At 44.9% G+C, this 24,227-nt stretch overlaps 1 pseudogene; it reads left to right on the top strand.

Annotated features, from left to right (window-relative positions):
- The first annotated feature begins 6,474 nt into the window (after window positions 1–6,474).
- LOC138248907 (oocyte zinc finger protein XlCOF6-like) overlaps window positions 6,475–24,227 on the top strand; it is a 31,257-nt pseudogene continuing 13,504 nt past the window's right edge.

The following is a 24,227-nucleotide window of genomic DNA, read 5'->3' as shown; positions in this document are numbered from 1 at the left end:
GTATAGTTTACGTTGTTTCGGTCTCTAAGGTTGTTACATGCTGCAGGAACGTGTTGTTTCCCCCCCACTAAATTAAGGGAGGTAGCTGAAATCTGGCCCCATATTGCTACTTCCAAGGTGAATTTTGACAAGTCGAGTAGACCCGAGGCTTTATTGTTTCAGAAGCATGTGGCCCTTACATCTGCATGCAAGACCTACGCGCTTCAAGTGGCAAGATCGTCGCAGCCAAAATGTATGAGGAATATGGGGAAGATAGGGAAGGCTGTTATTATGAGAACCTTACTGGGTCCCTGGAGCAAAACCTGGTCCATGCACTGGACAGGCTGTTAATGATGCTCTAGTGAGAGCAACTGCTCCTCTGAAGCGCCACCTTTGTGGCTTCACTCAGCAGCAAGGCTGGTTGCCCCCCTCTGCTGGGCTACTAGAGGGCAGCAAGGGGATGTCGAAGAGCACACCAACTCCTAAGCCTAATAAAGGGCCCCACACGAATGCTTTTCATAAACTAGCAGCATCCCTGGTAAACAAGCATGCCTATAGTGCACCTCAGATCCCTCTTTGAACCCAGACAATTCCAGTAACTCCTCAAGCCACAGCTCTGAGTGAGGGCACTGCCCTGACTCGAGAAAGCAGAACAGCAAAATGCATCACACTGTGCCACGTAAACAGCCGGGCCCCTTACTTTAGAGCCAGGGGATATTATCCATCTAAGGTCCTTCACATGGGTTCTACCACAGGAAGTAGAGGACTATGTGAAGGCGCACATTTGCCAATATTTTGACAAAGAAGTACGAGCCCACCTTTGCTCTGAGTGCCCCAGACCTGATTTACCAGGCAGGGTAACAGACATCCCAGGGGTGAACCCCACCATTGTTAACGAACTGGCCTCTTCCGAGTCAGGACCGACTGCTCAGGGCTTCCTTTTTGGAACCCCTTTTCTAAAAGACATATCTAAATTTGTGGCAACGTATACCAACCTAGACAAGGCCCAATGCTCTATTAAGAATATCTTTGACCACTTTATAGCAGGGCCGAACGCTTTAGGAGGCAAGCATTCTCCTGGGGATTCCACTGAGGCCCGCAAAGAGGATACTACCAGAAGGGTAGAGGTCGATACCAGGAGTACAACTCCACCTTCTATCCTTCAAGAACCCAGAACTACAGAGAGCAATTCTAAAATAGGCAATTCAGGGGCTCACAAGGATCTTTCCAAGAATTTAACTCCACAGGTGAGAATGATTCCCTTATCAGAGGTTTCATTGGGGGGTAAGGACAAATCTGTTTGTACAAAACTGTCAGAAAGTGTTGCAAGACCCGTGGGGTCTCAAATCTATACAAGGTTTCAAGCTAGAGGTCTATGAGACACCGTTACAAACAGTCCCCCTCATGCAATGTATTTTTTCCATCTAGATCAGACTTTCATTACTTGAGAAATACAAACGCTCTTACAAAAAGATGCAATAGAGATGACCCCCATTCACCCAAACAGGTTTAGCGGCTGTATATTCCTTGTCAAAAAGAAAGGAGGCAGCACAAGCCTGGTCCTAAATCTTAGAGGATTCAACCAGTGGACACTTTACTGCCATATCAAACTGGTGGGAATCAACCTGTTAAGAGACATCTTTCAGGCAGAGGACGCTATGGTTCAATTAGATCTTAAAGATGCCTATCTGGCCAGTCCTCTTTTACCTCCTCACTGACGTTTCCTCCAATTTCTTTGTTACAAATTCAAGGTCCTCCCGTCCCGACCTTCCTCCGCACCTTGGTGCTTCACAAAAGATCATGAAGCCGGTGGTACAATTTCTGAGGGCGCAAGGAGTCCGCCTCATCTTTTACCTGGATGACATCATTATGTTCCAGTGTCCCCAAAGGACTATAACCCACCCGGAATGGACGATCTTCCTCCTCCAAGATCTCAAATTCATAATCAATGTTCAGATATGGATCCTGAACCTGTCACAATATCTGGAGTTCCTGGGTATCCAGGTAAACTCTCAATCAGCTCACTTGATTCTTCCTCCACAGAAGGTGAATATCAAGAAAGAGTTGAAATCAGTGTTGTCCAGGCAGACTGCATCCTTGAGGACCCTAGCTTGCCTAGTAGACGTACTAGGATCATCCATAGAGGCGATATTTCCAGGCCCCCTCACTTATCAAGCTCTTCAACGCCTGAAGATCGGCATCTGAAAAGGCCTGACTTGCATGGAACAGGTATCCCTATCAGAAGGAGCCAAGACAGAAATTTCTTGGTGGGTAGACCATATGGAGGCTTGGAATGGCAGAGCCATTTTTGGCTTGACGCCAGAGATGATCGGACTACAGCTGCTGGGGTTAGGGAGCCTGTTGTGGTCAGGTCTCCACGCAGGGTCATTGGTCCACGACAGAATTTAATCTCCATATCAACTGCTTGGAACTCCTGGTGGGTTCATTTACAATTCAGAGTTTTTCGCCAGCGAGAGCCAAATGCTGCACTCTCCTCCACATGGACAACATTTTGGCAGTCCAATATGTGAACAAACTTGGTGGAACCAAATACAAATTTCTGATGGAGATAGCCAAGAACTTTTGACATTTTGCCTTCAGAATCACATTTCAGTGATAGAGAAATATCTCACATGCTAACACAGTATCGTGGCAGACTGGCACTCTTGCCATCTGCAGTATTTCAGTGACTGGAGGCTTCACCTAAAAGTCTTCCATGCTCTTCTCCGACGCTGGGGTCCTTGCGAGATAGATTTGTTTGCCTTTTGCCTGAATCATCAACTTCCAAAGTACTTCAGTTGGCACCCATACCCGGGTGCTCGTGCAACTGGTGCATTTCTTCAGGACTGGCAACCTGTCCAGACTTATGCCTTTTATCCATTTATGATTATACTCAGAGTGTTGGCTCAAAAGAGATAGCAGAAAGCGGAGGTGATCTTAGTGACTCTGCTGTGGAGAGCACAGGTTTGGTTTCCAACTCTGCTGGAACTAGCGTGTGCCCATCCGGTTCTACTTATGTGGCGTTGGAATCTCCTAGTAGATCCGTGAGGTCTTCTGCACCCACTGATACAAACTAGACAACTCTTATTGGTGGCCTGGAAGGTTTCAGGAAAAGATGGGAGTCTCGCATGCCTTTCTCGAGAGGATTAGGTCTACATTAGTCAAGCCTCGTCTTCAGGTACTCTTAAAAGATATGCATGAGCGTGGAGACATTGGTGTAGTTGGTTCTGTTCAAGAAGTGCAGATCCCTCTGGAACGGATTACAGTATGATCGTAAATTTCCTATCCTCATTGGCAGCTTCAGGCATGGGATATCAGTCAGTGAACAAATTTAGATCAGCCATTTTCAGCAGACCATTCCCTTATAGATGGCAGACCGGTGGGGGAACACCCCATAGTGTGCACATTTTTAAGAGGTATTCGGATATCAAAACCTCCACATCCGAAATATTCTGTTTTATGGGATGTGAACAAAATATTAAAACTTATAGATTCTGGGACAGAGAATAAAATCTTTCCAGGAAACAGTCATCAGGCAAACTGACTATGCTTTTATGCCTCCTTTCCTGTAAAAGGATGTGTGATGTGAGTGCTTTAGATCTGGCGGGTTAATTTTTCTCTCCCGAAGGGGTTTCATTTACCACCTGTAGAACCAAATGTAATTCCAGGTCAGTATCTTATCCAGCTTTTCCCAATAATCCTAAGCTTTGTGTAGTGCAACGCCTGAAAGCATTTGAGGTAAGTACCGCAGAATTCCGTTTGGACATGAAAGGACAGCTATTGATAGCTCTGCAGAAACCATTTCGCCCTGTTACCTCTGCTAATGTGGCAAGCTGAATGAGTTGGCTCCTGGCAGAGACAGCAATCCACATATCAAAATTTGGTGTTCACTCAGCTCGAGGAGCAAAGGCATAAAAAATCTTTCTCTTTAGAGTCTTGCTCAGAAGATAACCAGAAAGCGGCAGATTAGTCACCGGAAACAACTTTTAAGGCATTTTTATTATAAACCTCATATAGATGTAGCGTCTGTGGTGAAGGGCCAGCCTTAAACAAGCATAATTGGACCCTCCAGTGCCGACGTAGCATATACATTTTTCTAGCATTTGCAACAAGAATTCTCAATTCTGTTAAGGACACGGAGGCAAGGATTATCCCATCCAGATGTTTTTTAATATGATGTACAAGAGTATGTAATGGAATTTGTATTAAATGTATATACGTTGAGCCGTCCCCCCCAAACTGTGACTTTTGAAATTATCTTATTGGACCAGTGTTTACAGCTTTGTTACATTTCTTCTTATAGGAAACGATGACATATGAAGAGCATACTTCTCAACCGCTTTTCAAGTTTTGCTATTGGATCCACAAAGACGTTGGAAGTTTGAGAATCCTCTCAGTTTAATGTCAAGAGGAAGGCTATGTTCTGGGATCGATTCTTCCTATCAGTTTCCCGATGGAGGCTGTGTGTGTTTTCCCAGGTTGGAAGTTATATTGTTGGAGTCTTTGGATTAACTGTCTACCTTCTGGAGCAAAGAAAGGTGCGGTGTTATGGCAGTTTGTGAGACATATAGGGCTGCAGCTGTACAGTTAGACATGTGAATAAAGGGGGTTTGTGGGACATGTAGTGTTTGAATAAACTCTGTTTTCACTGGCTGCTGAAAATAAAGGGTGAAGAAAGAGGAGCATAATCCTTCCTTCCATTTCCTTAATAGAAATGAAAATTCTTCTTGTCAATGATATAGTGTTATGTCCTTACCTAAGTAACACTGATAGAATTTGGTTAATTCTCCCTGATGCCACTAGATGACAGTGCCTAATTGTAGACACTGAAAATGATCATTTAAATGGTACTCGAAGAAAGCAAGTCATAGAACCTGTTATACAAAAATGAAATGGTGATAGTTGCGCTGAAGCGTGTACGAGGTCAACTTTTGTTAATAAATATTCTTGCAGCAGTGGAGCTTCTGATGTCCCCACTGTGTCCAGCAGTTCTGTAAATGTGAGACTAATGCATTTTAGTACAGTCATGCGAACACCTGCACTAAAAAGTATTAGTCTAACCCCTGTTGGGTGCTATACTTGGCAGGGCTGCATAAAAGCCAACATTTTGGAAGAGGAAAGAGGGAGATTTTAGAAAAATAATCTGAAGAATAAATTTTTACTGTTTTCTTCTATGGAGCAGAGGGAATTTCAGGCGGGAGACAGCCAAAATAAACCTATTTTAGGCTTAAAAAATAGTCTCCCACCTGAATCTGGTCAATTGGTCTGTATGGGGCATCAGCACAAAAACATACTAGTCTAACCCAGAAGTCTTCAAACTTTTTAATGCCGCGCCCCCCCCCAGCTGAAAAATAAAAATCTTTGGGCCCCTTCCTCAGAATTTTGCACAATTATTGTATAAAGATGGCAATGTTTAAATATGTCTAGACCTATTTAAACATTGCAGTTAAGTACTGTTACCTTTTTAAAGATGCAAAAACATGCTTCTGCTTAAAACAAAGGCCTGTTATTTGTGTAATGCTTCTTTTGGCAAGAGTCTTGCGCCCCCTCTGTCCCGCCCCCCTAGTTTGAAGACCTCTGGTCTAACCCCTGATGCTTGGTTCATTTTTCTGTGATACACTGCGTGGAGACATTGGAATCCATTGATGAAGTGATTGCTGAACTAATGACCTATACACTAAGGGGCATATTTACAAGAAAGTGGTGCATTAATACTGATGTGCCACTTTTCTTGCGTTGCCTCTGTCCCACTGACAACAGCATCTATGTACAATACGGCGCACCATGGCGGTCGTTAGGACAATAACAGCAACATTTTTGAAGCTATTATGGTGCATTTCTACACTAGCGTCCAAAATGTTGACGCTAGAGTAGCAAAGTGCAAGGAGACCCACAGGTTTCTATGGGTGCGTGATTTTAATGCCTGCTTTGAGCAAGCGTCGGAAATTACGCCAAAAAAGGTGCACTGAAATCTTGTCGTTTTCACCGTGCCATTTTTGTGGCCTCTTAACGCCGGAGCCCCCCGCATACATTACGCCTGGCAGAGCATAATGTGGCGCAAGGGGGGCAAGATGGCGCAATGGATACGTCATTTTCTAAACATGCCGCGACAAAAAGTGCCTCCTTGTGCCACATGAGAGTAAAAAGAGTCGCCGCTGTGGCGCAGGGCCCTGTAAAGACGCCCGGGGGCGCTGCGCTGAACCTGCGCTTGTCCTCTGCGGCCCTGAGGGAGCCACGTGTTTTGCGTAAATCTGTGCCTGTCTCTCACAATGTATACATTGTTTATTTATTGCCAGTGCGACAGGCGGTGGGAGACTCGACGCCATAATAACCCGTCGGTTGGTGTCGGCGCTGCTCCGCTCCTCCGTGGGTTGTTTAAGGGTCTTTGTAGTTTATGTTTCAGCCTCGAGGCTCCGCGGGGTCACTGCAGCCTGTGGGGGTCACTCGTGGTCCTTTGTCTCTTTCGGTGACGCTCAGCTCCGTGGCTTCCTTTTCCGGGTCAGCGAGGGCAGCGGCAGCACCAGCAGCGAAAGACGTCACTTCCGGCCTCTTCTTCCGGCTCCTTCAGCTCTAGGGGTGGGAGGATCCTGTGTCTGTGCGGAGACCCCCTCAGGCCTGGGACTGAGATCTTCCCCCTCCCCGGGCTCTGTGGAGGTAGGAGCCCGACTGTCCACACCACTTCTCCCACTGTCCCACCTCTCCTCTCCCACCACCTTCTGAGGCCGGACACCCCCTCAGGCCTCGGACTGTCATATTCACCGTCCCCGAGGGATGGCACCCGTGTGTGGAGGTACGACTCTGACTGTCCCACCGCTTTTCTCCTCTCCCAGCTCTCCTCGCCCTGCCTGTCCCTCCTCTCCTCGTCCAACACTCCCTGTCCCACCTCTCCTCTCCCACTGTCTCACCTCTCCTCTCCCACCACCTTCTGAGACCAGACACCCCCTCAGGCCTCGGACTGTCTGTGAGCAGGTGTCTCTGGAGGTAGGAGTCTGACTGTCCCACTCCCCCTGTCCCGTGTCTCCTCTCCCCTACCTGTCCCTCCTCTCCCCGGCCCAGAGAGACCCCCTCTCAGCTTGGCCTCCCTGAGGAGGTTCCTGGGGGCAGAGAGTGAGGCCTCAGCTCCCTCCTGGTGGAGGGAAGGGGCTGCTGTAGTCCATGGCTTTACCGGTGTCTGCACCCCCCCCCCTCTGTGACCTACTCCTTGGATTCCCTCACTACCACCGGGCAAAAGTGCCCCTCATCTCTCTACGGCCCCTCTCTCACACACATTTTATTTGTTTTAAAGCGCAGGTGAAGGCTGGCGTTACTAATAAGAATCTATATCTAACCGAACGAACTCTTTAAATATATATATATATATATTAGGAATAGATAATGAAAGACTGGGGAGAAAAATAGCATCCTAACCTATTTTGTGCAGTTTGCAAGCAGCTCTTTGATGACAGTCTGCATCAGTCACTGTTCTATATCAGGGTTGTATCTTATGAACTGCGGTAACAAAAGAATCTCTGTGACAAAAGTAGAAATCCACTCAGCTATCCACATAATATACAGATCTGTGCTTATAGTAGTCAAAACTGCCACTAGACAAATCTCCGATCTCTCTCCAGCAGGAACATTAATCACCAGAATTATCTAGATATTTTATTGCTGCCTGAAAGCTGAATGCATAAGGAATTCTGAAGCGGATCATTTCAAATCATACGCTATTGTTGTAACCAGAGCCCACCCACCCCCACCGAATCAGCATCAGGTGCGGCCATACAAGTCTTACTGCCCATAATCTGTGGCCCTGCTGTATTCTGAAGAGCTGTGTGGGCCTCAGTCCTGCTTCAGCTGCTGCGGTATCTTTCATCCTGACCCTGCCAAGTACCACTCATCAGGGAGTCATAGGTGCAAAGTTTTCAGTTTGCTTATGTGTCACATTTCAATATTCGTATTGTGCTTACGTGTGACATTTTAACATCTTCGGAGTGACACTTTATTGTGAGGGAAACAAAGCAATTATTGTCAGGTAATTAGAATGATTCTAAAAAGTACTTCTCTTTATTCTTTGTAGTCGTCTTAATTGGAGGTTAGAACAGTTGAAACACTCTAACGGTGCTTATGCATGATTTAAAGGGAACAATAATCTGAACCAGCAGAGCATCACTCTAGTTTGTGCACGCTCACCATTTACAGAGCTGAGCTCTTTGCTAGAATAATGGTAATGCTGCTAGGAATAAAAGGCTGGAGCAGATCAGCACCAGCCTAGCTCAGCAGTGGAATTGGATGCCTGCACTAACAGGCAGGCCCACAGCTTAAGGTCACAGCGGTAGGCGAGGTTCTCTGGATATTACAACGTGGAGCCCTGTCCGCTGTCTAGATGACTGTTATACAGATACTTGTTGGAGATTGATACAATTTGAGATTCGCCTAGTTTGTTACTTTCAGCCCTCAGGAAGTTGAAGGCTTATTGCCAATACGACGAAACACGTCTTGGCTGTTTTTGCTACACACTGATGCGGTATGAACCACACGGTGGATCAAAGATGAGACTGTCATGTAAAATACATCCTTGCAGTTTCAAATATATGATGGATCTGGAATAAAGCAACAAACAGCCTTACGAATCTTGAGATTGGACAATGACTTACATTTGAACTCTGAGTGCTCAGAAGTTACTGTATTCACTGTTTATTGACCGTTGTTTTATGGGTTAGGTTTGGGGTTGCAAGGTAGCCAACCATAGCACTGGAAAACCATCATTTTTTATACTAATTGTTTCTCACATTCCCAGATACTGGTGAGCGCCCAGTTCCTGGCCCGGCTACAGTGAGTTTTTCAGTATTCACCCAAAATTGGTTAGTTTAACTTGTCTTGCATGGTACTTGGCAGACCTGGGGGTTAGACTAACACATTTTAGTGCTGGTGTCGTGCTACATTGCATTTACATACCTTCTCAACCAAGTGGCGGAGTCAACATGGCGCTGTGCTGTCATAAAACAACTTATGCACAGTGCTTACTGTGTGCTGCCATGGCGCTCTGCATCAGAATGCCTTCTAGGCAATTCACATTTTAATAGCCTGTTGGCTGGGCTGGGTGAACTCGCTCAGATGTTGCTATGGTACTCCCAGGCCAGCCCCATCGGACTCACTTCTTTGGTACAGTATTTCCGCCACAACGCCGCATGGCAAATGCTTGTCAATACATGGTATCACAATATTACTTTTTGTGGCAGAAATGTCCCCACCCCAGCTAAACCTTCTTTTAGGAGTTGAGGGCTGCATATTTTATTTACTTACTCACTGCATTTCACTTTGTTTTTTTTTCTGTCCCGCCATTTTTAAATGTCACCAGCTACCACTGGTCTGCGGAGTGACCCAGGGCTACAGTGACATATGGGAGTAAAGCCACGTTTCTCCACTGCCATGTGTCAGGTCTACAACAAGGAGGCAACAGGGGAGAGCAAGGATTAAAAACAAAAAGTACCAGGATCGAAACCTGAACCATAGAAGGGCATCAATAAAGCAATTAATCAGAACGTTGTCCATGCTCCATCGAAGGGACAAACACACCAGGAAGAATGTGAAACTGACAGGCACTGACCAATGAGATGCAAGGAAAGATGCAAACAAAAAAATCTTGCAAGCGAATCTCAAGCATAGCCTACAAATGTTGTAGAGGAGCAGCTTGAGACGAGATGGAGATGCGCAGTGATCGATGTAGGCCACAAACACCCCCTCGTGAAAAATGTCAAACACCAATAGTTGCCTCCGTACCAAAACCTAGAATGCTCTTGCCTTAACTGCCCGAGGGTCTGAGACAGATAATGAGACAGACATACTAGGCCAGATGCAAAGACAGACAGACAGACACACACACTCACTATTAAACACATTCGCTGACACAAACACTTAAAAAAAACATACACTGTACCTGGAACAGAGGATTTTGAGGCAAAAAGAGGGTGGGGAATGTAGGTTTGTTTTTGTTCAGTAACACAGGCCAACTACAAGGCTCTCTGAATAATGAAATGTTTTATTGTTCTCCAGTTATCATAAGCTCAAATTCTTTAAAAAGTATGTAAAGTTCCCGACAGGATCGGTTCTTTTATTTTCCTTAGGCTTAGGCCCAGCAGACTACTTCCTAGCGCCAGAGACCGACTAGAGCTCCACCTCCAATTAAAGGAAAAGGTAAGTGTCATTTTAACCCAGATAAAGTAAACAAACAAAAAAAAAATTCTTGGATAGCAGAGTCCTCTCAACATCTCATTTATGGCTGTTCTTCTCAGCTATATTTTTTCCAGCTATGTTCTACTTTCTATGTACTGTTTCACACTCTCTTCTCCTCTCCTATCAAAAGAATAATGCCCTTAGTTAAGCCATCAAGACTTGTTCTAAACGAAAAGGAACCCAGGTGGTATTAGGACTCAACCTGTAAGCAGGATTCTATGAATAATTGTCATTATTTTGCCCTCAGTTGCCACCCAACGGCACTGCACCAGCCTCTATGCCCGCAGATTAGCTGACCTGTTCCTTCCACAGGTTAACCCTGTCTCGCACCTGGTCAGCCATGGTCCTCCCATGAACAAAGGTGGGGTGCAGCGTTTCCAGGAGTGCAGTTTTCCATCTTTGTCGTTTGTCTGTATTTCAAGGTTTGACTCTTGGCTCTCTGGTCCTCTTTCCTTCAATAGCAGCTTCTGAGCTTTGATTCCACTTGGCTGTCATAGGTAATGTAGCTCTTCCTCATGTTCCCTGTGCAGGAGGTATCCTCCTCTGTGAGTCGACTCCTTGTTGGCAGTCCTCCGCTTCCCAGGCCTTGGGGTCAAAGATTGCCATCCTGAGAGAACCTTTTATAGGCCTTTGCTGGTTTTCGATCTCCATGTCTTTCCTCTCTGATGCTCTTTCTGTCTTCTAAGTTTTTTCCTTCTTTCCCTGCTTGTCAGTCTTTCTTTTCTTTCTGCATTTTCTTTTGTTCTTTCTTTGCATGCTCTCGTCCACTCTCAGCATGCTGAGGGAGTCATTAGGACTCTTCCTCCTTAGGTAAGTACTATCATCCACGGTGGGGTAGATGGTAGCCTTGTTTTTTTCCTAATGACCAAAACTGCGAAATCATACATTTTTCTGTTAGCTCTCTGTAACCAAAAATACAACACTGTACTTTACTCTCCAGCCTACTAACAAGACGTTATTAAAACCACATGTTGAAAAACTAGCACATACTCAATCCACAGACTGGAGGCTAGTTTAGTATTTGTTTTACTCGACACACAAAAAACAAAACATGAAACAAATAGATAAGCATTTTCATTGACACTGGGACTAATGACTACATATTTGAGACCCTGCAGGGACTACAAATAGTATACATTGCCTGGACACACATGTACTTTTCTTTCTTCAAGGTTATGTCAAATAGTTAATTGACAACAAATGACTGCCCACAGCTCAGAAACCCTCTTGGGGACACAAATGCTATTTTTTTTTCTCCAAATTATGATACTTTCATTTGTGCTCCTCAGACCCAAAACTAAGATGCTCTGCTTCACTAGCCATACTACTAGCAAGACATAATGAATCCTAAAATTCATTTTGAAACTAAACTTTAACTCAACAAGAGGCTTGGGGCCTCATTACGACCCTAGCGATCTAATAGTCTCCAGGGTTGCAGTGGCAGTCAGACTGCCGCCATATTACGACTGCGGTGGTAGCGCTGTGATTGTCATTAATCGATCTCTTGTCCTACGCCACCTAATTCTCTCACCCTTCCGTCGAAGCATCTACTGTATCTAGTGTCTCCCGTCCATCAACCACCTCTGTCCACTCGGGCGCCATAGATCGGCGTCGGACTCCCTTCACCTCTTCCCTCTGCAATGCCCTTTCTTCTGTTCACGCCCAGCACATAAGATCAATCACCCATGTCTCCACACTAGGTCCTCCTGAGTGCCCTCCAGGCCCTGGACACCCATCGCCTACCTAGGGCCAGAGCCAGGTCAACAAATCTATTCTTCACCTTTTTAGGGTAGGTCTGTTGAAGAGGCCTAACGGGCAAACCACAGGTGTGGTGTCTTTTCAAAGACAGATTAATTCTCAAAACCACCTTGTCCCAGAATCCCATGAGGCTGCAGAATGTTTGGTGGTGGATTTCGCTTTCACTCTGGCTATGCAGAGTCCACAAAGAATCAGGCAGATACTTAGGCAGTGGGACTGTCAGTGGGGGGGTCGTTTGTCCCTATGTGGATGCTGTGCTTGGAACGTTCAGCAGGCCACTTGTATCAGGAAGCCAATTAGTTTACCAACAAATTCAGAATCTTACTTTGAACTAGGTGCTATCAGAGGCATTTCATACACTCCCCAACCCACTACAATCTTCCCGAAAGCATCCAGTGAGGAACTTGAATGCCTAAAGTATGGGCACTCCAATAATCAAGCCTTTTTACAGGAATTTAGACCTAAAAGCTTCACTTAATGCATGCTGCGAGGGAGTATTGCATTGTACCACTTATTATAGAAATAAGCATTGGGAAAGCAAGAGGGTTTTGCCTTTGGGACCCATTGGCTTTGCCAGTGCCTCTTGGCAATGCTATACAGCAGTATCATTTTTTAGGAGCATACATGAATGATGATATGTGCACATACAAGTGTCTTTGCTTGCCCGCTTGTCATTACACGCCTTGTAACTGATACGGGGGCCATTTTCTTTTACCTGTCCAAGATGTCTCAAGAAAGGTAAATAATAAACAGAAATAAAATAGCACAAAAGTGATTTTTCTAGGCAGGAGCTTTAGAAGCAATTTCCCGCCCAGTCCTAGCAATTTTTTTTTTTTTTCCAGGATTGCAACAGAGAGGAAAAGCAGTGTGTGATGGAAAGCAACAGGGTGGGGAGAAGCACACACTTCAGAAAGCAACACGGAGCATGGTGTTTGGGGTAGTTTGTTTGGAAGGAGAAGCACATGAGAGAACTTGCAACATGAGGGAGGCAACAGCACAGAAATACACGAGGGTGTCTGAAAACAAAGATGTACTACAAAGCCACTAACGTGAATAGCTTGTTGAAAATCAATAGTTTCTATCCATGACCACTATATAAAAATCTCCCATACAGCCAATTTTCAGAATCCGAAGAAACTGTAGTGACATTCAGGACTACAAACAGCAAGCAGGGGAACTTGTGGAGAAATTGAGGTCTAGAGAAAGACCTGATCATATTATTACAAAGAGTTGTAAACGAGCCAAGAACCAAAACGGAGAAAGACTTTTAGATCCAATAGAAACTACACCTAAGATCAATCCTCTAACTTGTGTCACCACATATAAAGTTGTCTGATTTACATCAAGAAAATAATTAACAACAATCAGCATATTATCAACTCTGGGTCTTTGAACTTTGAGAGACATAGGTTTGTCCACAAAAGAGGCCGGATCATTTGGTCCACACCCAACCCTACACACCACCCACCAACCCTACACACCACCCACCAACCCTACACACCACCCACTAGGATAAAGACTGTATTACAACTTTGGAGTTTACAACCAGTCGTGGCGCATTTTCCTTCCAGCTCCTATAATTTGTGTCATCTGACTAGCCCCACTAAGGCCATTGATCTAGGCCTGCATAAGCAATGAGAGCTGAGAAGACACACCAATTGTCTACACTCAGTCATGTCTAATAAGATCCACTAAAGGTGGATTGAACACACCACTTTAGCATATATGACCTTGAACAAGGTAATTTAGCTGTACTTGATCATATTTGCATGGTAAAAAGAAACCTGTGTAAATAGGATATTCATAAACAGCTGAGAACATTCTCTCAACTGTTCGGTTAAACGCACTCATGAACGTCTGTATCAGTACATTGTTCAGAAGGCAAAAGGGACTATGCGAGCTTGCTAATTAATTAAACAGGGGTTTAAACATATGCTTGCCACACCTCAGACATGAGGAGGCTGTAAATACCAAAAGGATTAAGACCTCATAAACGGAGATGATGATTTGGATGGTCATAGACAAGTAGTTCCCTTGTTATGCCTCTGAAATGTTAACCCACAAACATTGGGATATATCCTGCTCTTTGGATTCTAGCATTATAAGATGGCTCCTAAGTAGGAGCGCTGAAGAAGGAAAGGTTTTCATGTTTTATGTATACGTTGGGAGATGTCACTTGGAATTTTGTCCTGAAAAAAGGTGGTACTATCTGCATACTCCACTGAAAAGAGTCGATGGATACTTTGGACTAAATCTGCTGAAGTTTGGGATGCAATAAATGATTACTACTTGAAAACAGCATGCATCTCGAATCATGATTCAAACAGACTAGTAGTGGATAAAGGCATATGTGGGTTATCTTTTGTGTTTCTCCCCTTGTATGTTTTTAATTATTTGTTTTTCAATATTTTTCATTGTTTGCACCGTATTTTGCTTATGTTTTTTATTTATGCGGGGGGGCGTGGCCTGCGGCCGATGAAGCTGCACGCTTAGCGTGGCGCTCCGGTGCTGTGAACGGGGCCCGGCTGAAATAATAGCACTTCCAAACCCCGAAAATGATCGGCAAGATAGGCCGCGGTGAGCGGAGTCCCGTCCGATAAATGCGGAGTAAACTCTGGCGAGAAAAGAATAGCGGCTGAGGAGGTGAACGGCGTCTCGCCCGACGACCTCGAGGAACCAAGATGGCGGCAGCCTCTGGACCCTGGCCCGGCTGAGTTCGGACCCCAGAGCGGAGAGACCAAAAACCTGACTGAAGCGAGGTGAGATCACCCGCGCCCCTGGAGCGACCCAACGGCTACCCCCCCCCCCACCTAAAATACGAAAGGTCGACGGGGCCCTAACCACATGGTAGTGTACACCGATCGGGACGACTAGACCTTCCCTCTGCCGGGAGTGGTGACTTGATAAACACAGCCCTGGTCCCCGGCAGATACAGCTACCCGCCTGTGCAGGCACTGAGTAACAAGGATGGGGAAGCCCAAGAAACGCGAGGGGCAGGCCCTAGAAGACACAGATGGCACCCAAACTGCAGGACGGCCCCAGAGAATAGACCCCCGAGATGGCACGGCTGACCAGGAAACAACTTTGTGTACTACGCTCCATGCCATCAGAGAATCTCGAGAAGCACTAGAGCAAAAAATAGATAACCTGACTGTAGACCTCTCCCTACTGCGAGATGATCATCGTAGGCTAACGGAGAGAGTGGGATCGAATGAAAAGGGGATTAAGCTCGTGGCCACAACCCAGAAGTCTTCTTCTAAAGAACTCTTGGAAATTACCTTTCGTGTAAAAGCGCTAGAAGCAAGAGCGGAAGACGCTGAAAACCGTGCCTGCAGGAGCAACATAAGGCTGATTGGCGTACCGGAAGGAGCGGAGACTGCGGCGGTAAATATGGAATCCTTCCTGGAACACTGGATCAAAGAAACAATACCTCCTGAAGGTCTATCAACATTTTTTGCCATAGAAAGAGCCCATAGGGTGCCTAGCAGGCCTCCTCCCCCAGAAGCAAGAGCTTGACCAATAGTGGCAAAACTCCTGCACTTTAAAGACAGGGATTACATTCTGTCACAAACGCAACTGAAAGGTGAAATAGCACTAAATAATCAGCGTGTTATGCTCTTTCTGGATTTCACCAAAGGAACTCAGGAGCAAAGGGCCTCCTTCAACAATCCCAAACGAATCCTCTGTGAAAATGGGATAAAATACGGCATGCTCTTCCCGGCCAAACTCAGAGTGGAATATGAAGGGAAAGTACATTTCTTTACATCCCCACAGGTAATCGACAAATGGGTGGAAGCCAAGAATATCACAGCCCTGGGCCCCCACCACGGAATTAGTAGCAAAACCCCCAGAAAGCGCAGCAGATCCTCCAAACGGAATAAAGAGATTGCTCCTCCAAGGCACCAAGCTCTCCAAGAAATGCGCGAGGCTTTGGACGCGGCTGCGGCACTGGGCCGGGGCTCTTTCCCCTCCTCCCAGAATTCTGGACACCCCTCGGACCACGAATCGTGCAGTGGAGACTCATTGAGCTCGTCGCGGGATACCCTCACCAGCCTACCAAAAGTGACTCTGAGATCCTCGGAAGAAATCATTTGACTCTTCATTGTTAGAATGGTTACTAAAGGAACACTGAGAAGCATCAAATAAGTATGGTCTAGATAGCAGAAGAACAACTCTCCGGAATATCCACACTCAACATGCCCTGCGCAACACCTTAATGGGTAGCTAAATATAATCTCGCTGGGTCCCGGAACCGGCCTGGAGCTCTTGGTCGCTGACATGCCACCCTCCTATAGGATTTTAAGACAAGTTATAATAGTTTGGACGGGAATAGTTCTTACCACCGGTCCTGGGGAGTGGGAGTTGGGAGTTGAGTTTACCAAGTTAGTATTAAGGGATAATCTAGCACTTACCATTTATGAAGCTGACAGCTCACACATTGAAATCACGCCGCCACAGTATAATCCTATACACAGTAATTTCCTCATCCTCCCTAGTTTCTACAAGGTTAGCAACCAAAATGGAAACCACAAAGTATAAGATAATAACCTGGAACGTTAGAGGTCTAAACAATATGTCCAAACGTTATAAAGTATACAATTACTTAAAGGGCAGGGGGATTCTCATTGCTCTACTACAGGAAACGCACCTGGTAGAACAGGAAGTTAACTCCCTTAAGAAACGGTGGAGAGGTCAAATAATCGCAACTAGTTACTCAGCTTTTGCAAGGGGAGTATTGATCTGGATCCGACCGGGGGTGCTCTTTCAGCTTCTTCACAAGCACATAGACAGGGACGGGAGATATGTAGTTGCCTCAGGGAGACTGGGAGGAAGAGATGTAACATTAAGCGGGATATATGCACCCAACCAGGACCAGGGGAAATTCCTCGATAAATTGTCCCTTGAAATAGGCCCACTCTTGACAGGTCCTAATATAATCGGAGGGGATTTCAACTGCATAGCTAACGTTTGCCTGGACAGATCACACACCCCCATTTCACAGTCCCCTACTCTAAAAATTGCTAAATCATTTGCAGAGTGGCAAAAACACTGGCACCTGGGAGACTGTTGGAGGCAGCTTAACCCTCATACTCAGGACTTTTCATATTACTCGGCGGTACACGACCTACATGTCAGACTAGACACTTTTTTAGCCTCTCCTGAAATTCAAATGGACGTAATCTCCGCTGAATATCTGTGCCGTACAATATCTGACCATAACCCTCTGATTCTATCGCTATCCTGGGGAAGGGAAAGAACGACTATTCCAACATGGCGTCTGAGGGCTGAAATGCTTGAGGATGAGGCACTCAAACATCTTTTGCATTCAACCATAGTTGATTTCTTTAAACACAACGCACAAACTGCGTCCTCCAGATCCATTGAATGGGAAACATTCAACATAGTTATAAGAGGCACCTGTATCAGTGAGAACATAGGGGCCCGGAAATCTATGGAAAACAAGCTCGGTAGCCTGGAGGATTCCCTCAGAGACCTTGAGCGCAGACGCCCTACACAACATGATCTGGCCCCCCTCCTGAAAGACCAAAAATAAAATAACAGAAGTAAACAATAGGCTATCACAATATGATTACAAGCAGCACATAATCAAACAACACTCAGAGGGGGATAAGCCTGGTGCCCTACTGGCGTGGCTGGCTAACCCACCTAAACAACAAACTGTCATAGTGGAAATAGAAGACACCCCAGGTACCAGCGTATATAGCCAAAAAGAGATTACCTCTAGCTTTAGCAACTACTATTCAACACTATATGCACCCCCCACCCCCCACGGTTGCTATATTCAAATCCCACTGCTAGGGTGAGAATAAGTAACACCATATCTGATTCATTTTTGATGGGCAGAGGAACTAGACAGGGTTGCCCACTATCCCCTCTCCTTTTTGCAATAGCAGTGGAGCCCCTGGCCCAAATGGCTAGAACCGGGCAGCACTTCCAAGGCATTTCAATCAACGACTGGACACATTATATCGCCCTTTATGCCGACGATATGGTGCTTTTTCTCCGTAACCTAGGAGATGATCTACTAAGTGTAATAACCATGCTTGAGAAATACGGAATGGCCCCCAGACTTCGGATCAACTGGAGGAAGTCCACTATATTCCCCATGTCAAGTAGCACACCATAACCGAATGAGACGAGAGGGTTACCCTGGTCTCCTAACACTTTTAAATATCTAGGAGTAAACATATACCATACTACAGAAGACCTCCTAGAAGGAAATATTCATAGAGCAATCAGAGGAGTCAGAACTAGCATGCGCTTCTGGGAGACTCTACCATTAACAGTGTCCGGCAGAATTGCCCTACTTAAAATGATAGTGCTACCCCGAATGCTATACTACTTCTCTACCATCTCATTGGTAATCCCGAAAGCAGTATTCAGAAGCACTGACTCTATGATCGTGAGCTTTATATGGGGTCCTAGCAGGCACAGAATCGCACTAAATTCATTGCAGAGACCCACTGCAGAAGGGGGCCTTGCTGCCCCAGACCTAGAAATCTATTACTGGGCAGGTCAACTACAATGGCTAGCAAAACTTATCAGCGAACCCCCAGGTGCGACAGACTTACAGATTCCACTGAACTGTCCATCTAAAAAGATACTAGGGATAGTACTGACTCCTAGGAAATCTAGATTACAATTACCAGTGGAATAGGAATCAACTAGACACTGCTGGGAGCAATTCCTAAGAAGAACCCGTACAAAAACCCCATACACACCTGAGGCTCCCCTGGGATGCTTGACTTATGCTTTGGGAGACCACACTCTTAGAGGTCCCAATAAGTTGGAAGAACACAACATCACAAAACTAGGTGATATTTACAATAACAGGAGACTCCGCACTTACTCGGAGCTCCAAGATCAATTTAATCTCCCATCAGGTTTGTTCCTTACATATAACGCAGTCACCAGACCCGCACAAAAAATTTGGGGGTCAGCAGCTTTCGAACCTCCAACTCACAGTGGCTGTAACATCCTCTGCACAATAGGAGAAAGGAAAGGAATGATCTCAGAAATATATAAATCATTACAAAGCAGTTCACACACACCCCTAAAAAAACTCAGAGACAAGTGGCAGACTGATTTAAACACAACAATTGAAGATGAGCAATGGACAAAGATCACCTCCCATACTTACTCCGTATCTAGAAACGCCAGATTCAAATTAATAAATCTTTACATTTATCATAGGGCCTACTTAACCCCGCAAATGATAACTAAAATATACAATACAAACGAAGCGAGATGCCCTAGATGTACGGAAACAGCTGCAGGTCTGGTACACATGCTGTGGAGCTGTTCACAACTCAAATCATATTGGTCAGAGATATTTACGAGAATCTCCGACAGCACTAGCAGGAAGATCACCCTGTCCCCACTAGTGGCCCTAGTAGGAGACTCCCCTCGCTTTACTGCCCACAAAATGTCCAATAAATTTATTGACTTGGCTCTGGTCCTGGCCAAAAGAGAAATCACCTCACACTGGAAAGACTCAGTAGGCCCGCAAGTTAAGAAGTGGCAAGAAGCGCTAGAAAAATGGGCAGAAGTGGAGGGTTCTGTGCTGCTAAAAGAAGCGCTACAGGGCCGGAGGCCGAGAGAGGGTGCTACACAATGGGACTCAATACTGGAAAGTTTGAAAAACTTAGACTCCCCGACACCTGGAAAGGATCAGACGACCTCAGACTCCGAACCAGAAGCACTCCCCACACCCACGACATAGAACTTTGGTAGCGATTGATACTCTGCTTAAACCATCAAGAACTGTCAGCTCAGGAATATAATGTGTTGATTTAAGTGCAATATGGGGGGTAGGGGGTTTAACAGCGAGAAATTGGGGATTTACTGTTCATGGTTAAAAATCAATAAAAGATATCTAAAAAATAAATGAAATGTTTTTTATTTATGCCAAAATAGGTGGAAAAGAATAGCAATTCTCCTAGTGAAGACACGGAGGCTTCTATTATGCATATATTCCTTTAATGCCACCCCACCCAGCACTTCAAAGAAGATAACATAAATGAAATATTCCAGAACAGAACACTAAGTGTACATATCAACTTCATGGAGACCGTATTCTGCCTCTTTTAAATGCTTTATCCAGATAAGTAGCTCAACAAGAAATCAGCCAAAAGCAACAACAGTGTAAGACGTCTACCAGCAGTTTGGCCATGTAATAGTCTTGTTCCTCTTCCATTCATCAAACAAGTAGAACACCAGTGGATCTACGCCATTCACTAAAGTAAAGTGTATTACTGCAAATTATCTGCAAACAACGAAAATTGTTATATATTGCACTAATAGACAAATTAGACAAACTACAAATGATTAGTATAGTCAAGCAAAATTTAACACACTTCAAATATTTTTCTGTTGGGTAAGACAAATATTTCTTATATAAACTGTTTAGTTGTTTTTCTTTTCTTTCTTTTTAACATCAGATAAACTATATGGGAGGGTTAGAAAGCGTGACTTTTAATGAAATTCAGATTCTCTTGGCATTTCATTAGGAGAATTACTATATCAAATGCTACCATAATGCATGTTGGTAGCCCTTGAGAACTACATCAGACTTATGTTCAATTGGTTTAAAATAATGTTTTGCAAAAGTAGTGGAGTTAAACTAATCGGCTGCTCTCTAAATATCCTCTAACCTGTTACCTTTGTAAAAGGACTGACTGCCATAGCACCTCTCATAGAATGTGCTTGAAATTACTGTAAGTTGATGCCAGCTGATTGCATAGTCCATTTAACCCATCTAGCAGTCGTGGCTCTAGTAATCGCCTTAAAAGGCTTAACAAAAGAAATCAATAGTTGGCCAGTACCACCCGGTCGAAATCCATTCATTCTTCAATCATATTCTTTCATACAGTTCACCACACAAAGTGTTTTGCATGAATCAAAGCGTGGATAAAAGATTGATTCAGACATAGTCTTGGTTCTTTTTGTAATCTCAAAGGTAACCCCAAGAGCATCATAAACTCTGTGACTTACCTCCAAGACTTTAACGTCTGACACTCTTCGACAACAAATTAAACAGAGTAAAGAGGCCAACTTCATGGAAATCTTTTGAGGTCCAAATACTGATTGCAAGGCCAAGATGAAAACATAGAGAGAACCAAATTAACATCCCATAGAGAACTATACCTAGATCTACGAGGTCTTCTTAGTCTAGTGCTTTTAAGCACCTTGCAAACCAAAACGTTCTTTCCAACCGATCTGTCATTAATGAGTCTGTGTCCCGCAGAAATTGCGTACCTATAACAGTTTAATGTCCTACAACTAGGACCTTTATCACACTGTTCTACTAAGACGTTCACAACCTCCACTGCAGGGGGCTCCACGGGATCCAAGTCCCTTTCCAAGCACCAACATACCCAAACCTTCCATATTCCTTTATACCTACGGTGAGTACACGGTGCCCATGATTCATCCAAGAGTTCTCCAACTCTACCCAAAAGATCTGACATTTCTCTGGATCACCTGACACTTTCCATGCAATAAGGTTCAAGGTCCTATTCAGAACTACAGGATGTTCTTCTCCATATGCGTTTTTAAAAGGTCTTGAACTACAGACATCAAGAAGGGGATGTCACAAGCTAGATCAAGGTACCTCAGAAACCAAATCTGAGAGATCCAAAATGGAGGTCTCAGGACAAGAGAGCACCTCTCTTGTCTGACCTTTTGAAGGACTCTCGGTATCATTGGGAAAGTAGGAAACGCATAAGTCTGGAGGAAGGCATTCACTGCCAGAGCACCTGAATCTGGGTTCCAACTGAAGTATCTCTCCAGTTGAAACGTCAGTCTGCTAGAGAAAAGATCTAATTGAAGAGGGCCCTAGACATGGGATAGACTTCTGCAAAAATCTGGATTGAGTTTCCAATGGCTGAAATCACTTACAAATCTTGAATTCCAATCTACACTGACATTTGCCCTCCCATGAAAATGTTCTGCCTTTAGTTTGATCTTGTGCTCCAAACAAACCAACTAAAGCTTTTTTTGCTAAAGAAGACAGATCTGAAGATTTTTTTCCACCTAGTCGATTGGTATATGCTACTGCAGAAACACTGTCCATCTTTAGCAGTACTACGCTGCCCTTCAAACATTTTGTGGACCTCATAAGAGCTTAGAGCCCTGTTGTCAACTCTAAACAGTTTATATGTTGTTTCTTCTCTAAATGTGACCACAAACCACCAGTGTCATGTGTGCCTAGGCGTGCACCCCAACCAGTAGATGTCGCGCCCCACTCCAAAATGAAGTCTGGAGAACAACCAAAAATTGCTCTGCGATTCCATTCTCCAGCCACCAGGAAAGTTCTATTCTGGCATCCCCATCTAGGATTACCCTGTCTCCATATCATAAGCCTTCCCGAAGAGCTTTCGCTTTTATTCTCTACATTGCTCGGTAATGTAACGGGCCTGGGAAGATGGCCTGGTTGGGTGAAGATAAAAGACCTAAGAGTCTGGATAGCTCTGTCAGTGTTATAGACTCCATTTTGATGAGTAAAACAGATTTCGTTCCGTATTCTTGTGATATTTTTTTAAAGGAAGTTGGAGAACTACATTTACAGTATCAATGGTGAAACCCAAGAACTCTAGTCCTGGACAGGGTAAGAACAGACTTACCTTTGTTTACAATAAAGCCTATATTCTGTAAAAGGGAAATAGTCATAACTGGATCCTTCAGAATCTGCGACTGGCATTGAGACATGATGAGGATGTCGTCCAGATAGATGATCATCCGTATGCCTCTCTCTCAGAGATAGGAAGCTCCTGGCCTCAGACCCTTGGTAAAAACCAAGATGCTGACGACTGGCCAAAAGGAAGTGCACGGAATTGGTAAAGGCGACTCTTCCAGATGAACTGAAGTTAAGATTGGTATTCCTTGGCCATTGGATTCGTAAAATAAGCATTCTTCAGGTCTAATTTCACGAGCCAATCCTCTTTCACCAACATATCTCTTAGAAGATGGATACCTTCCATCTTGAAGTGTCTGTAGACTAGGAATTTGTTTAGACTTAGATTTATTACAGGCCTCCTCCCCTTGTCGGGAACAACTTGTTTTCTAGGGGCACTTGTAGGATGGCTCCTTTTCATAACATAGTACCTACCTCTTCCTCTACAATAACTTCCTGTGAGGATGATAAATTCAGTTCTCTTGAGCAAAAGGACTGGAAGGGTTCTTTCCAGAAATCTATTTTGAATCCTTGAATGGTTTGTAAGACCCATGGGCCTTGTGTAACTGTTTCCTAAACATGGAAAAAGAACCTGGGATGACCTCCCATCTTTATCGGGAAAGAAGGAAAATTTGATGTACTCACCCTGGTATCCTGACGAGGTTTGACTGCATTCTTTGTTGCCTCTTCCACAGAAAGGGCGTCCTCTCTGAGAGAAGTTTCTGCCTTGGTATCCTCTGTAGACTCCTCTTGGTTGTCTATAGCTGGAAAAGTGGGACCTTTGTATGCCCTACCCGGCAGAAAGTCCCCTTCTGCCAGCCTGTCTAAAAACACCTGGACTAAACACTTTACACATGTATTTTGTGCTTTGTCTAGGGCGGTAAAGATTGCAACATACTTACAAGTTTTGATCACGTCCTCCCCATTGAAAGGACCCTTAGGATTTCCTCTGCAAGGTCCCCAAGTTTATTGACTAATAAGTCAATATTCCTTGCCAGAGGTCCTAACACATCCAGAAGACGATCCTGGACGGATTTGCGCGATCTCTCAAGGCCACACCTAGGGTCTCTAACCAGTTTTAAAAGAAATGTTATTAACTCTTGGTGAAGGTTAGGTGTAAGTAAGGTCTTATCGTGTTTGACCTGCCGATAAACTGTGTTTATCATCGTTTTGTTATTAAAGAGGTGGGGCCATGGGGGATGACGGGGAGTGCACTGTGCACTCCCCTCAGTGCGCATGTATGTTTGGCAGGCTTTCTCAGGCTGGCCAAACACACATGCGCACTGTGCTCTCTCTAGCCTGGCACTGTGTTACCGAGCTTGAGAGAGCAGGCACAGGCTCCCAGTCAGCCTGGGAGCGCCCTGGCTGGGCACTCCAGCCAATCCTAACGCTGCTCTGAGCAGCGTCAGGAGCTGCTGCAGGGCAGGCTGGGAGCCTGTGCCTGCAGTGAGGAGGGAAAAAGGAGCGGCACGGAAGCAGGTTAGTTTTTATTTTTTATTTATTAAGTGTTCTGGTTTCCAACACACCACCCCACCGGCCGCGTGCCTCCCTGCCCTTTTAGAGCACAGCGAGCCGCAAC

This window comes from Pleurodeles waltl, chromosome 8 (assembly GCF_031143425.1).
Source record: "Pleurodeles waltl isolate 20211129_DDA chromosome 8, aPleWal1.hap1.20221129, whole genome shotgun sequence".
Lineage (NCBI taxonomy): Eukaryota > Metazoa > Chordata > Amphibia > Caudata > Salamandridae > Pleurodeles > Pleurodeles waltl.
Note: the sequence above shows the minus strand (reverse complement) of the source record. Positions and strands in the feature narration are given on the sequence as shown.